The following is a 13,261-nucleotide window of genomic DNA, read 5'->3' on the forward strand; positions in this document are numbered from 1 at the left end:
GAGAATCATGAGGTCAAAGGAACTTCCTGAAGAGCTCAGAAACAGAATTGTGGCAAGATCTGGCCAAGGTTACAAAAAAATTTCTGCTGCACTTAAGGTTCCTAAGAGTCAGTGGCCTCCATAATCCTTAAATGGAAGATGTTTGGGATGACCAGAAGCCTTCCTTGAGCTGGCCTTCCGGCCAAACTGAGCTATCGGGGGAGAAGAGCCTTGGTGAGCGGTAAAGAAGAACCCAAAGATCACTGTGGCTGAGCTCCAAAGATGCAGTCGGGAGATGGGAGAAAGTTGTAGAAAGTCAACCATCACTGCAGCCCTCCACCAGTCAGATCAAGCCTTCTCTCCTTTCCGGCCTGTGTATGTGTTGTGGGGGAGAGGGGGCAAATGTTAGTGTTGGCTTTGGGTAGTCTGAAAGAGAGTTTAACAGACAACTGCAACCAGCAATCCTGCTGGGAAGCCATAGTCCAGTCTAAATAATATGTCCAGGTTTCAGGCGGTCAAAACCCGAACTGTCTGGGTGAATCCCGGACAGGTGGCAACCCTAGGTAGACCTTAGGCCTGGGGCTCAGGTGCTGGAAGGATTCCCCAAAAAACACAGACAAAACTCTGCCTGGAGGCACAGGAGCGGGTCAGCATGTCTGGGAGATCTCATGAGAGTCAGTCGGGGGGGGCTGGTGAGTGTCAATCTGGAAGACTGTTGTGAAGAAGATAGCCTGGAGGGCTAGTGAAAGGGGCAGGTGCAGCCAGGTGGGTTGGCAGTGCCTGAAGAGGTGGTGCTGGGATCAGTAGCCACAGGAGGATGTAAGCTGGGCACTGAACATTTGCTACACATCCAAGGGGTCTCAGGTTCCTGTCTATAACAGGCTTTTGCTCTAATTTGAGAGCCTTGTCAGATCTCCACAGTGTGCCAGTGGAGTTCTGCAAGCAAGAGAGTGTACATAGGAAAGTTGTCCCTGAAGTTGTTCTGAAGTTAAGTGGGCATCCCATCAGTGCCAGCACAAGATCAACTAGAGCCCAAGGCAAACATGCCAAATTGCACCCAAAAAATTAATGATTATATGTTACAAAACCCCCCAACCAAAAAAATTGAGCATACTCCGCCCTAAGCATAAATCCCCCCTTTCTCCCAGTACAAGTCCACACCCTGCTGAAATCCTCCCTCCTGGCACATATCTTTGCCCCCCCAAATCCTCTCTCTCCCCATATGCTCCCAGCACAAATTACCCCCCCCCCCAAAAAAAACAACAACTTCCCCCTCCTAGCACAAATCCTCTACCCCTAAAATTTCCCCTCTGAGCACAAATCCTCTTCCCTCCCCTCTAAACCCCCCCCCCCCCCCAGCACAAATACCCCCCCCCCCCCCCAGCATAGATTCCCCCCTCAAAAAAAAATTCTGATCTTAGCGCTAACCCCTTCTACCATATTACCTTGTCTAGTACAACCCCCCCCCCTCATTCCACAAATCCTCTTCACCCATCCCCCCCAAATCACCACTTCTAGCACAGTCGAGGAAGAGACGTGGCACCCATACAGAGAAACCAAGAAAGAGGAAACAGACAAGGGGAAACAGAGGAGGGAAGAAGAAAGCGACCAAGAGAGTATTAGGAAAGGGAATATACAATCTTAGCGATGCTATTTTTAACGGTGAAGAAATAAAAATTCTAGATTTTGGATTGAAATACGCTCCAGATAAGCCTCTGGATAAATTTGAGGTCTTCATTGACTTGCAAAAATCCATGAGGAAACTCAAACTAAAGAAACACTTTGCACTAAATAAAGACAATAGAATGGTAGATGATTCAGTATATTTACAAATCAATTTAAGAAATAAATCTATATTCAACCCAAGACACCCGAGAATCAATGCATGGGAGATTTAAAAAAATGGTGGAAGATGACCTGGGGAAACTCGCAAGAGAAAATACAAAAACTAAAAATGTTTGGAAAAACTATTTAAGAATTAGGTAAAAGAAATGAAGTTGTAATACGCCCAGCAGACAGGGGGGAGGACTGGTGATTCTAAACAAGCGTGATTATGAAGAAGAGATGGAGATTCTACTGAAGGTAGTACACACTCATAAGAAGCGTAAATGGAATCCTAAAAGGACATATGAGAACAAACTGAAGACCTTTGTAAAGAAAGGAAAGGACATTGGAATACTGAATGTCAAAGAAGCTGAATACTTGGTATCTAATTCTACCAAGACCCCGGTAATCTATTAGCCCTTGTACACACGGTCGGACATTCCGACGGAAAATGTCCAAAAATGTCCGATCGGACCGTGTTATTTGATAATCCGACTGTGTGTGGGCTCCATCGGACTGTTTCCGTCGGAATATCCGACCGACAAAGTTTTAGAGCCGGGCTATAAAAATTTCCGACAACATGATCCGATCGGACTTTGTCCGAACGTTTCTAGAGGATTCCGATCGGACAAAGTGCCACGCATGCTCAGATCAAATTCCTAGACCAAAACTATTGGCTACTAGCCTGAACGTAGTCCCGTCGTAACAAAATAACGTCACCACGTTCTGAACGATCGGATTTTCCGACAACTTTGTCTGACCGTGTGTATGCAACAGTTTCGGACAAAATCCGTCGGACAAAATCCAACGTGTGTACAAGGGCTTACAGCCCGAAGATTCATAGGAGGCTGGAAAAGCCACCCAGCAGACCAATTATCAGCGGAATAAATTTAGTGTTCTCAAGATTGGGAGAGTACCTGGATAAATATCTTAAACCATTAATACAACAAGGGGAATCCTATTTACGTGATAGCCTACAGCTTATAGGGGACCTTCAAAAGATAACTGGGGCTAAGAGCTATTTATTAGCCACTATTGATGTGAACTCCCTATACACGAGCATAGTGCAGGAGGATGGCTTGTTGGGTGTAGAAAAGGCCGTGCATGAACACACCACCTTAACACAGGAACATATTAATTACATCCTTGAAGGCTTACAGCTTTCTATGAGTTGCAACTATTTTTGGTATGATCACAATTATTAAGTATACAGTGGTGAACCACGAAGAGAAATATTTAATTCTCAAATAGCGTTGCCAACTAGTGATGGACGAACTCCCGACGGGACGTTTCGCGAACGTGGACCGCGAACGCGGCCGATAGTTCGCAAACCGGAACGTTCGTGGCGGGTCCCATTGACTTCAATGGGAGGTGAACTTCGCAAACCTACAGGTCAAATTTGCAGCCACAAAATAATTATAGCTGTGCAAACATAGTTCCACCACATGGCCAATGACATAACACATGTATGAGGTGAATCTGGGATTGACAACTACAAGCATTCTTTTTTATATGGGAAATTGTTGTGACAATTCAGGACTGTGAAACGCATGAAGGCAATGGAGGAGAGGGAAGGTCAGGGTAGGCAAAGAGGGTGCAGGAGATGATCACCAGCAGCGTGACATACAGCAATGACACCTGCACCGTGATAGTCATCTGACAACAGCACCGTGATAGAGAGCACTGACATCAGCAGCATGACATAAAGCACTAACACCAGCACCGTGATATACAGCACTGACAGCAGCACCGTGATAGAGAGCACTGACATCAGCAGCGTGACTTACAGCAATGACACCTGCACCGTAAGCAGCCCCAGGAGGAAGTCAGCATAGCACAGGGATGGTGGGAGCCCCTCATAATGAGCATAGCACAGGGATGGTGGGAGCCCCTCATAATGAGCATAACACAGGGATGGTGGGAGCCCCTCATAATAAGCAGCCCCAGGAGGATGTAAGCATAGCACAGGGATGGTGGGAGCCCCTCATAATAAGCAGCCCCAGCAGGATGTCGGCATAGCACAGGGATGGTGGGAGCCCCTCATAATTAGCAGCCCCGGGAGGAAGTCAGCACAGCACAGGGATGGTGGGAGCCCCTCATAATGAGCATAGCACAGGGATGGTGGGAGCACCTCAAAATATGCACAGCAGAGGTACAGCCCCAGGAGGAAGTCAGCCCAGCACAGGGATGGTGGGAGCCCCTCATAATATGCACAGCAGAGGTACAGCCCCAGGAGGATGTCATCACAGCACAGGGATGGTGGGAGCCCCTCATAATAAGCAGCCCCAGTAGAAATATGACACTGCTCAACCTCTTCAAAGAGGAGGGTACGGGCATATAGTACGGTGTGCTTTTTTTTGGACAAGGAAGAAAGAAGGTCTCTGTGCTGGATAAAAAAATTGTTTATAGACATATACATGGTCTACTGGTCACATGTGTTGAATTCCTCCGAGATCCATGCCTCATTCATTTTTAGAAATGTGAGGTAGTTAACACTGTCGTGAGCTAGGCGAGTACGCTTATCGGTCACGATCCCCCCCCCTGCTGCGCTGAACATCCTTTCGGACAGGACACTGGATGAGGGGCAAGCCAACAGTTCGATTGCAAATTGGGCAAGCTCTGGCCAGAGGTCAAGCCTGCCCACCCAGTAATCCAGGGGTTCATCACTCCTCAGAGCGTCCACATCGGCCGTTAACCCGATGTAGTCGGACACCTGACGGTCTAGGCGTTCCCTGATGCTGGATCCGGATGACACCTGTCGATGGGTCGGCTGAAAGAATGACCTCATATCCGAAGTCACCAACACATCTTCAAACCGGCCTCTTCTTGCAGGCGCTGTTGGATTGGTACCCGCAACTCCTTCTCTGGGAGTGGGAATTGGGCCGCGTACACACGCGGGGACTGTTCGCCCAACTTTGTCCGTCAAACAGTTTCGGCAAACAGTCCGCTCAAACTTAGCATGGACGGACATGGCCACACACGACGGACGAACAGTTTGCTGAAACCGTGCGCGATGACGTGAACGCCACGTACGACGGGACGAAAAATACGACGTCCTATACACTGCATTATAACTTTCGGCGTGTAAATCCTTTCTGAGCATGCGCGGAACTTAGTTTGACGAACAAGCCTACACACGAGCGGACTGTTCGCTGAAACCTTGTTTCAGCGGACAGTTTTTCGGAAATTCCGAAAAACCTTGTTCGTCAAACTGTCTGCTGAAACTGTCCGCTGAAAGCCCACACACGAGCGGACTGTCCGCCCAAACACTGTTCAGCGGACAAAGTTGGGCGAACAGTCCGCCCGTGTGTACGCGGCCTTGCTCCTCTGCCAGCGCACGCAAAGGCAGAATGCAGCATTTCTCGAAGCAAGGCCTGGAAGTGCTCCATTCTGCCAGCCATCTGTGACGGCGGTAACATTTCCGCCATTTTGTGTTTGTACCAGGGGTCTAAGTACGTTGCCACCCAGTACTGGTCCTTGACCCTTATGCTTTTTATACGGGGGTCCCTATTAAAACACTGGAGCATGAAGGCCCCCATTTGCACTAAAGTGGAAGCGGTGTGGTGGCCTGGCTCCTGCTCATCATCCAGGATAATGTCGTCCTCTTCATTCTCCTCTCCCCATCCACGCACAACAGGGATCCCAGAAAGGTTTAAAGCATGCTCTTCTTGCTCCTCCTCATCCGCCCCGGCACCATCCTCCTCTGACTCCTCTTCAGACTCCTGTTGTTCACTTGTCTCAGATAGAGTAGCCCCCCTGGGAATTCATCCAGCATTGTGACTTCCTCATCTTCCCACTCCTGCTCCTCCACAGCTTGCTCAATGACACGACGCAATGCATGCTCCATAAAGAAGGCATAAGGTACCATGTCACTGATGGCGCCATGGCTGCGACTGACCAGTTTGGTGATCTCCTCAAATGGGCGCAGAAGTCTGCATGCGTTGCGCAAGAGCAGCCACTGGCGCGGTGAAAAAAAACCCAGCTCCCCAGAACCTGTTCTGCCGCAGAGTTCATACAGGTAGACGTTAACTGCACGTTTCTGCTGGAGCAGCCTATCAAGCATATAGAAGGTTGAGTTCCATCGCGTCGGGCAATCGTAAATAAGACGTCTGACCGTCTGGTTTCTGGATTGGGCCGTTTCTTCTGGAGACTTCCACGTAGGTGTCATTATGGATTGTCGTGAGCATGTGGACATTTCGTCTGTCCCTCCACTTGACAGCCAATAGCCCCTGGTTCCGCAAAGATGCCGTCTCCCCTCGTCGTAGCCTTTCATTGACGAGTTTTTGTGGGTAAGGCCTTGCTGTTGGCTCTTACTGTACCACATGCTGAGGTGTCTCTCCGGTGAAGATTGCTGGAGGGGGGCAAGCTAGTATAAAAGTTATCCACATAAAGATGGTATCCCTTTCCAAGGAGTGGATAGACAAGCTCCCAGACCACTCTTCCGCTGGCTCCGATGTACTCTGGGCATTCAGGGGGGTGCAGTTGGGAGTCCTTCCCTTCGTACACCAGGAAGGCATAGATGTACCCTGTGGCTCGGTCACAAAGTTTGTACATTTTAACCCCATATCAAGCCCTTTTGCTGGAGATAAACTGTTTGATGCCAAGCCTGCCTGAGAATTTTACAAGGTACTTATCCACAGAAATATTCTGTTTGGGAGTATATAATTGGGGAAGTTTTTCAGAGAAATAATTTAGTAGTGGCCGAATTTTAAATAGTTTGTCAAAAGCTGGGTCATTTCGAGGAGGGCACTGGGTGCTGTCATTGTAGTGGAGGAACCGCATAATCATTAGGTATCGTGATCTTGGCATAAGGGAGGAGAAGAGTGGCATGTGGTGGATGGGTATGGTAGACCAATACAATTGTTTTTTTTTTTTTTTTTTTTTGTGAGTCCCATAGAAAACGCTAGGCCTAAGAGAATTCCTCTACGGTTAGTTCTCCCCACTCAAAGGGACGGGCTGCTCCGGAAATTAGGGGGAAGCCACAACATTTTTTGTATTTGCCATACTGGTGGCTGGAGAGGCTGCACTGCAGAGCACTGTGGTGGCACTGGTGGGCACAGGTAGGCACTGGTGGGCACAGGTAGGCACTGGTGGGCACAGGTAGGCACTGTGGGGCACTGCAGTGGTGCAGGTGGCACTGATGGGTACAGGTGGCACTGGTGTGCACTATAGTGGCTTTGGTTGCACTGGTGTGGCTCTGATGGCACTGATTAGCAAACCGGCGGCACTGGTGGGCACACAGGCGGCACTGGTGGGCACAAGTGGCACTGATGGGCACAGGTGGCACTGGTGTGCACTGTAGTGGCACTGGTGTGGCTGTGGTGAGGCTCTGGTGTGACACAGAGGTGGCACTGGTGTGGTACAGATGACAGATGGCACTGTTGTGGCACTATTGGGCACTGATAGAACTCACTGTGCATCACACGATCGCTCTCCTCTCCTCTCACGCTGCATCGGTGTGAGGAGAGGAGAGTGATGAACTTCTGATGACCCTGCTCACTGTCATTGTTGACATTTGTCATTGGCCCTTTACCGCAATCCCGTGAACCCGGCGAGCACGGATGTTCCCGTGTGTGGAACGATTCTCCGGGAGGACGTCATAGTACGTCCTCCCAGAGTTAACAAACCGACCTGTAGCCGTCATTCGGCTATGGGCCGGTTATTAAGTGGTTAAGTGCACTGTGTTTTGGACACCGGACACAGCGCACTTATGGGAAGTGCCACGTCTATTGCAGGATTGCAGATGTGGTGCTTCATTTGCAGGCGTTTAGCCCGCGGCGATTTCTGAAGCGCCGAGTAGCTTCCGCCTGGCGCACGTATAGGGTTGCCACCTTTTTCTTTACGTCAAACCCGAACACTTTAGCGGCGCACGGCAATTTTTTTTTTTATAGTATAAACTATACATATATTTTGCTACTGAATAACATTTCTAATCATATGAAGTTAAGAACAAGCGTCCCCCTTTACATCAGAGTCCACAGAGTTCCCCTTTTACATCTGAACTCACAGAGTTCCCTTTCACTGTAAGGGAGAACTCTGCAGGCTCTGATGTAAGGAGAACTCTGGGGACTCTGCTGTAAGGGAGAACTCTGGGGACTCTGCTGTAAGGGAGAACTCTGGGGACTCTGCTGTAAGGGAGAACTCTGGGGACTCTGCTGTAAGGGAGAACTCTGGGGACTCTGCTGTAAGGGAGAACTCTGGGGACTCTGCTGTAAGGGAGAACTCTGGGGACTCTGATGTAAGGGAGAACTCTGGGGACTCTGCTGTAAGGGAGAACTCTGGGGACTCTGATGTAAGGGAGGATTCTGACATAAGGGATGCTCTGGGAGCCCTGATTTAAGTGGGAACCCTGAGAACTCTGATGTACGGAGAGGACTCTGATGTAAGGGGAAAAACTGTGGCCTCTGGTGTAAAGGGGAACTGTGATGTAAGGGGTGCTCTGAGAACCCTAATTTACCTTAGTGTACTGGCAGTAAAGAGAAGGGGGGAGACTTCAGTCACAGACAGGGATGGATGGTGAGCTCACTCACCCCTTGGCAGTCAGCACCTCTCATCCAGATGTATCTGAGGCTGCTGGACTTCAAATTCCCGGCCCCAACTTACTTTCCTGTTCTGAGGCACAGCGCTGGGGATTGGAGTGTGGCAGACACAGAGGGGTAGGGGTGGGGGGAAGAGGTGCAGATTGAGCCCCCTCTCCTCTCCTGTCTGTGTGTTTGGAGAGGGGTTGTTAGTGTTGGCTTTGGGCAGTGTGAAAGAGTGTAACAGACACTCTCAGCTTAGACAACTGCAGCCAGCAACCCTGCTGGGAAGCCATAGTCCAGTCTAAATAATGTGTCCGGGTTTCAGGCAGTCTGAAACCCGGACACATGATTCCAAACCCGAACTGTCCGGGTGAATCCTGGACAGGTGGCAACCCTACGCACGTAGTATGTATTACTACGGCCGGGCAGTTTTATTGACATCTGAGTTTGATGTCACATCCTGTTTTCTCTCTCCAGTTGCGCCCAGGAGAGAGGAAGTATGAGAGGAGCGGACCTCTCCATAGTCGCTGTGCAAGGAGACACCGCTGGAGAGAACAACACACAGCAAGGTAAGTAACGGGGGAGGGGGGGTTTGATGTGACACAGCCAGGCTGCTGCATTTGATGGTGACACAGGCTGCTGCAATTGGTAGTGACACATGCTGCTGCAATTGGTGGTGACACATGCTGCTGCAATTGGTGGTGACACATGCTGCTGCAATTGGTGATGACACATGCTGCTGCAATTGGTGGCGACACATGCTGCTGCAATTGGTGGCGACACATGCTGCTGCAATTGGTGGTGACACATGCTGCTGCAATTGGTGGTGACACATGCTGCTGCAATTGGTGGTGACACATGTTGCTGCAATTGGTGGCGACACAGGCTGCTGCAATTGGTGGCGACACAGGCTGCTGCAATTGGTGGCGACACAGGCTGCTGCAATTGGTGGCGACACAGGCTGCTGCAATTGGTGGCGACACAGGCTGCTGCAATTGGTGGCGACACAGGCTGCTGCAATTGGTGGCGACACAGGCTGCTGCAATTGGTGGCGACACAGGCTGCTGCAATTGGTGGCGACACATGCTGCTGCAATTGATGGTGACACATGCTGCTGCAATTGATGGTGACACAGGCTGCTGCAATTGGTGGTGACACAGGCTGCTGCAATTGGTGGTGACACAGGCTGCTGCAATTGATGGTGACACAGGCTGCTGCAATTGATGGTGACACAGGCTGCTGCAATTGGTGGTGACACATGTTGCTGCAATTGGTGGTGACACATGTTGCTGCAATTGGTGGTGACACATGTTGCTGCAATTGGTGGTGACACATGTTGCTGCAATTGGTGGTGACACATGTTGCTGCAATTGGTGGTGACACATGTTGCTGCAATTGGTGGTGACACATGTTGCTGCAATTGGTGGTGACACATGTTGCTGCAATTGGTGGTGACACATGTTGCTGCAATTGGTGGTGACACATGTTGCTGCAATTGGTGGTGACACATGTTGCTGCAATTGGTGGTGACACATGTTGCTGCAATTGGTGGTGACACATGTTGCTGCAATTGGTGGTGACACAGGCTGCTGCAATTGGTGGTGACACAGGCTGCTGCAATTGATGGTGACACATGCTGCTGCAATTGGTGGTGAGTCACCAGACTAAAGCCAAGATCAGGTGGCATATCACAACAGGTACCATGTCTTCTAAGCCTCAAACACTTGAAGAACTAGACCAAATCATGGGCTAAGGCTGACTATAGAAGGGCTGCATTTATCCAATCAGGACACAGTATCTGAATTTGGTGTGGTAATGCCACCCCAGAGCCAGACAAGGAGAGAGTGCCAGAGGCAAGGATCACTATTAGGATGCACCTGCTAAACAGATATAAACTCCGTATACGCTAAATGCCACTCAAAACTAATCTATACAAAATAAAAAGTCTATTTCTCTCGCTCTCTCATTGGTTTAACGTTCGGATCGTGAAAGGTGTCACAGTTTAAAGGGTGTTTTTAATTCTATACCTGCGCCAGCCAGATTGCTCTTCTTTCATTTACTTCTTTTTGTTTGGCAAGCAAAATGTCTTCCTTCTTTTAGTCTTCCTCCTAAAATCTCAGGTCCCATTCAAGCAGTTTTGATTTCTGATTCCAACACTGAAAAGGATTAACCTGTGCTCTGGTGTCTACTAAATCTAATAAAGCTCCATTCACACCTGTGCAGTTTGCTTTTGAGTGTCCCTGCAGCACTCTTTCGGGTTTTTGCTGTTATTTGTTGGGTTTTTTATACTTTTTATTTTAGGCAAATTTGTTGTTGGTCAGATTTAAAAATGCGAATCACGGTAAAATCACAGTGAAAACACACTATGTGTGTTTCTGCAGCTTCACCATTGAAGTCCATTGAACCAAAAAAATGCATTGATGTGCACTTGTTCCATAGAAACCCATGTTCAAAATAATGTCCTGCTTTTCTGCAAAAGGCATGAAAAAACACATTGGTGTGAATGGAGCCTAAAGTCCCCGTACATACCAAGCCAAGGGCTGCATCTGGCCCCCAGGCTGCAGTTTGCAGACCACTGACCTAAAGGAAATTGTACAATCAGATTGTACTTTTGTAATTGGCAGCTTTAAATTTCTCACTACAGCTATAAATTAATTCTGCCTGTCAACTGCCCATCTTTCTCTTTCCACAACTTTGAGGATTTCCTGTTTGCTTCGCAGCTTCTGCTCAATTTCTCGTTCCACAACTTTGAGGATTTCCCTGTATTCTTTGCAGCTTCTGCTCAATGTTTAAGGACTACATATCCCATGGTACTTGGCTGCCTGCAAGCAGTGATTCTTGTACTGACTGACTATGCCTCCTGAAGCTCTCCTCTCAGCATCTGTGGAATGTGTGACAGTTGTGCCTACTCACAGGGCATAGTGGATAGTCATGTCATGCCATTAATTCTGAATGACACCCCAAAGCACATATCTAGCATGAACTAAAGCACTTGACTTGTAGGATAACACAACGCACATATGAAGGTGCTGTGTTGCCCAAAAGCTTTAAGCGAGGCGCTGGCATAACGCCGTAATTTTTGGCCTCATGCACACGAGGCTCGCCTGAATTACTTTCTCCAGGTAGGACAAAAGCAGCATTAAAAATGCGCCTAAAGTTGTGTTTTTTTTTTTTTTTTTATGTATTTAGACTCATTTAGGCGCATCAAGCGGTTTGATGTTCATTAATTTAATTGGCCACAATATTAATTTATTCTAGCCATTGAAATACTCAAGCGCTGAAAGCAATAGTGCATTTACATGCGTTTGGGTACATCTGGTGTTTTTTCTAGCCAAACGCTCCTATCTTGAATGCGCAAGTGATATATTTTTTTTTTTCCTGTCTATAAACGCCTGTGTATAAATGGACACATAGGCTACCATGGAGGGGTGTTTAGAGGCAGAAAAAAAGTGAAACACCTTTGAACAGCTGCGTTTTTAACATTCAGTGTGCATGATGCCTAAAATGTTTGCATATGCTTGACTGCGTCCTGTTATTAGTGCCCACCCGCAATGTACTGCGGAGGTGCGGGCACTCTAGGCAAAGCAAAGGCGATGTCCCCGTACATCACTGGTGGCTAGTGCTCAATATTTGGGGGGGCAGCAAACAAACCCGCAAGAGACAGATGGCGGCGATCAGTGCCCCCCGGTGGAAGACGGACGGCAGTTATCAGTGGCCTTACCTTAGGAGGCCGATGCTGCTCCTCGTTCCAGCTTGCCAAGGGAAGAGCTTGGGGAGTTACTTCTCCTCTCTAAGACTCCCTGGGCAATGGGGTCTCCGAACCCGCTTCCTGATTGGCCAGGAGGAGAAGCAGGATGACAATAGCGAATATTAATTTACTATTGTCACACAACTGGGTGGGCTCAGGGTGTGGTGCTCTGCTCCCCGAGCCCACCCTTTTTTAAGCCAATTGGAGCCTCAGGCTCCAGTCATGTGCTTAAAAAAACAAAATACTGAAATCCATGCAGTCCAGCATGTAGATTAGGGCTGGGTACATGGATTAGGGGGTTGGCGCCTCCAATGGACGGGACGCCACTGCCGTACATTACTCAATGCTTCCAGTTGTGCACGTGCATGCGTGCACCCTCCTGCTGGCCCCCACTTGTCCTCAAACACAGTGTTAGTCGTTCGCTGTCAGCACTTATGTTTAGCCCCTATGCCCCCCTGAATAAGTGCAGTGTCATTAGATCACTGTCATCTGTGATACATTGCACATAAAATTTCTATACAAAAACACTATAGGAGCGTTTGTTGAGCGTCAGAAATTTAGTCAAGTGTGAACAAGCCCTTAAAGAGGGATTCCACCAAAAAAAAAAAAATTAAAAGCCAGCAGCTATAAATACTACAGCTGCTGACTTTTAATAAATGGACACTCACCTGTCCCGGGTTCCAGCGATGCCGAGGCCGATCGATCGCTCGGCTCTCGGCTGCTGTAGTCACCATTCTAGGGGAGGGAATCAGGAAGTGAAGCGAATCGGCTTCACTTCCCGGTTCCCTACTGCGCATGCGCGAGCCGCGCTGCGCAATAGGAAATCTCTGCGCTGTCACTGGGACCCGTGTGTGTCCCAGCAGACAGCGTGGCAGGGCAGGAAATGGCGTAGACTCCCTTTGACAGGTATCTCCACCCCCCTCCCCCCTGAAAGGTGTCAATTGTGACACCGGGGGGGGGAGGGATCCGATCAGCGGAGGTTCCACTTTAGGGTGGAATCCCACTTTAATGTAAATATCTCAGGTTGAATTCACACCTTCGATATTCTGGCCAATCTGCGTTGGCGGCTGGCTAGGGGGCAGTGTGGTGCACGATTCAGCACACTGTACTGTGCCTTTGTTTTGTACCAACTTTATTTGAAGGGAACAAAATGTACACTTCATTCACTGCTATGTTGGGCAAGGTGCTG

Source organism: Lithobates pipiens, unplaced genomic scaffold (genome assembly GCF_037356315.1).
Source record: "Lithobates pipiens isolate NorthernLeopardFrog02 unplaced genomic scaffold, aLitPip1_a1.2 Scaffold_18, whole genome shotgun sequence".
In the NCBI taxonomy this organism is placed as follows: Eukaryota; Metazoa; Chordata; class Amphibia; order Anura; family Ranidae; genus Lithobates; species Lithobates pipiens.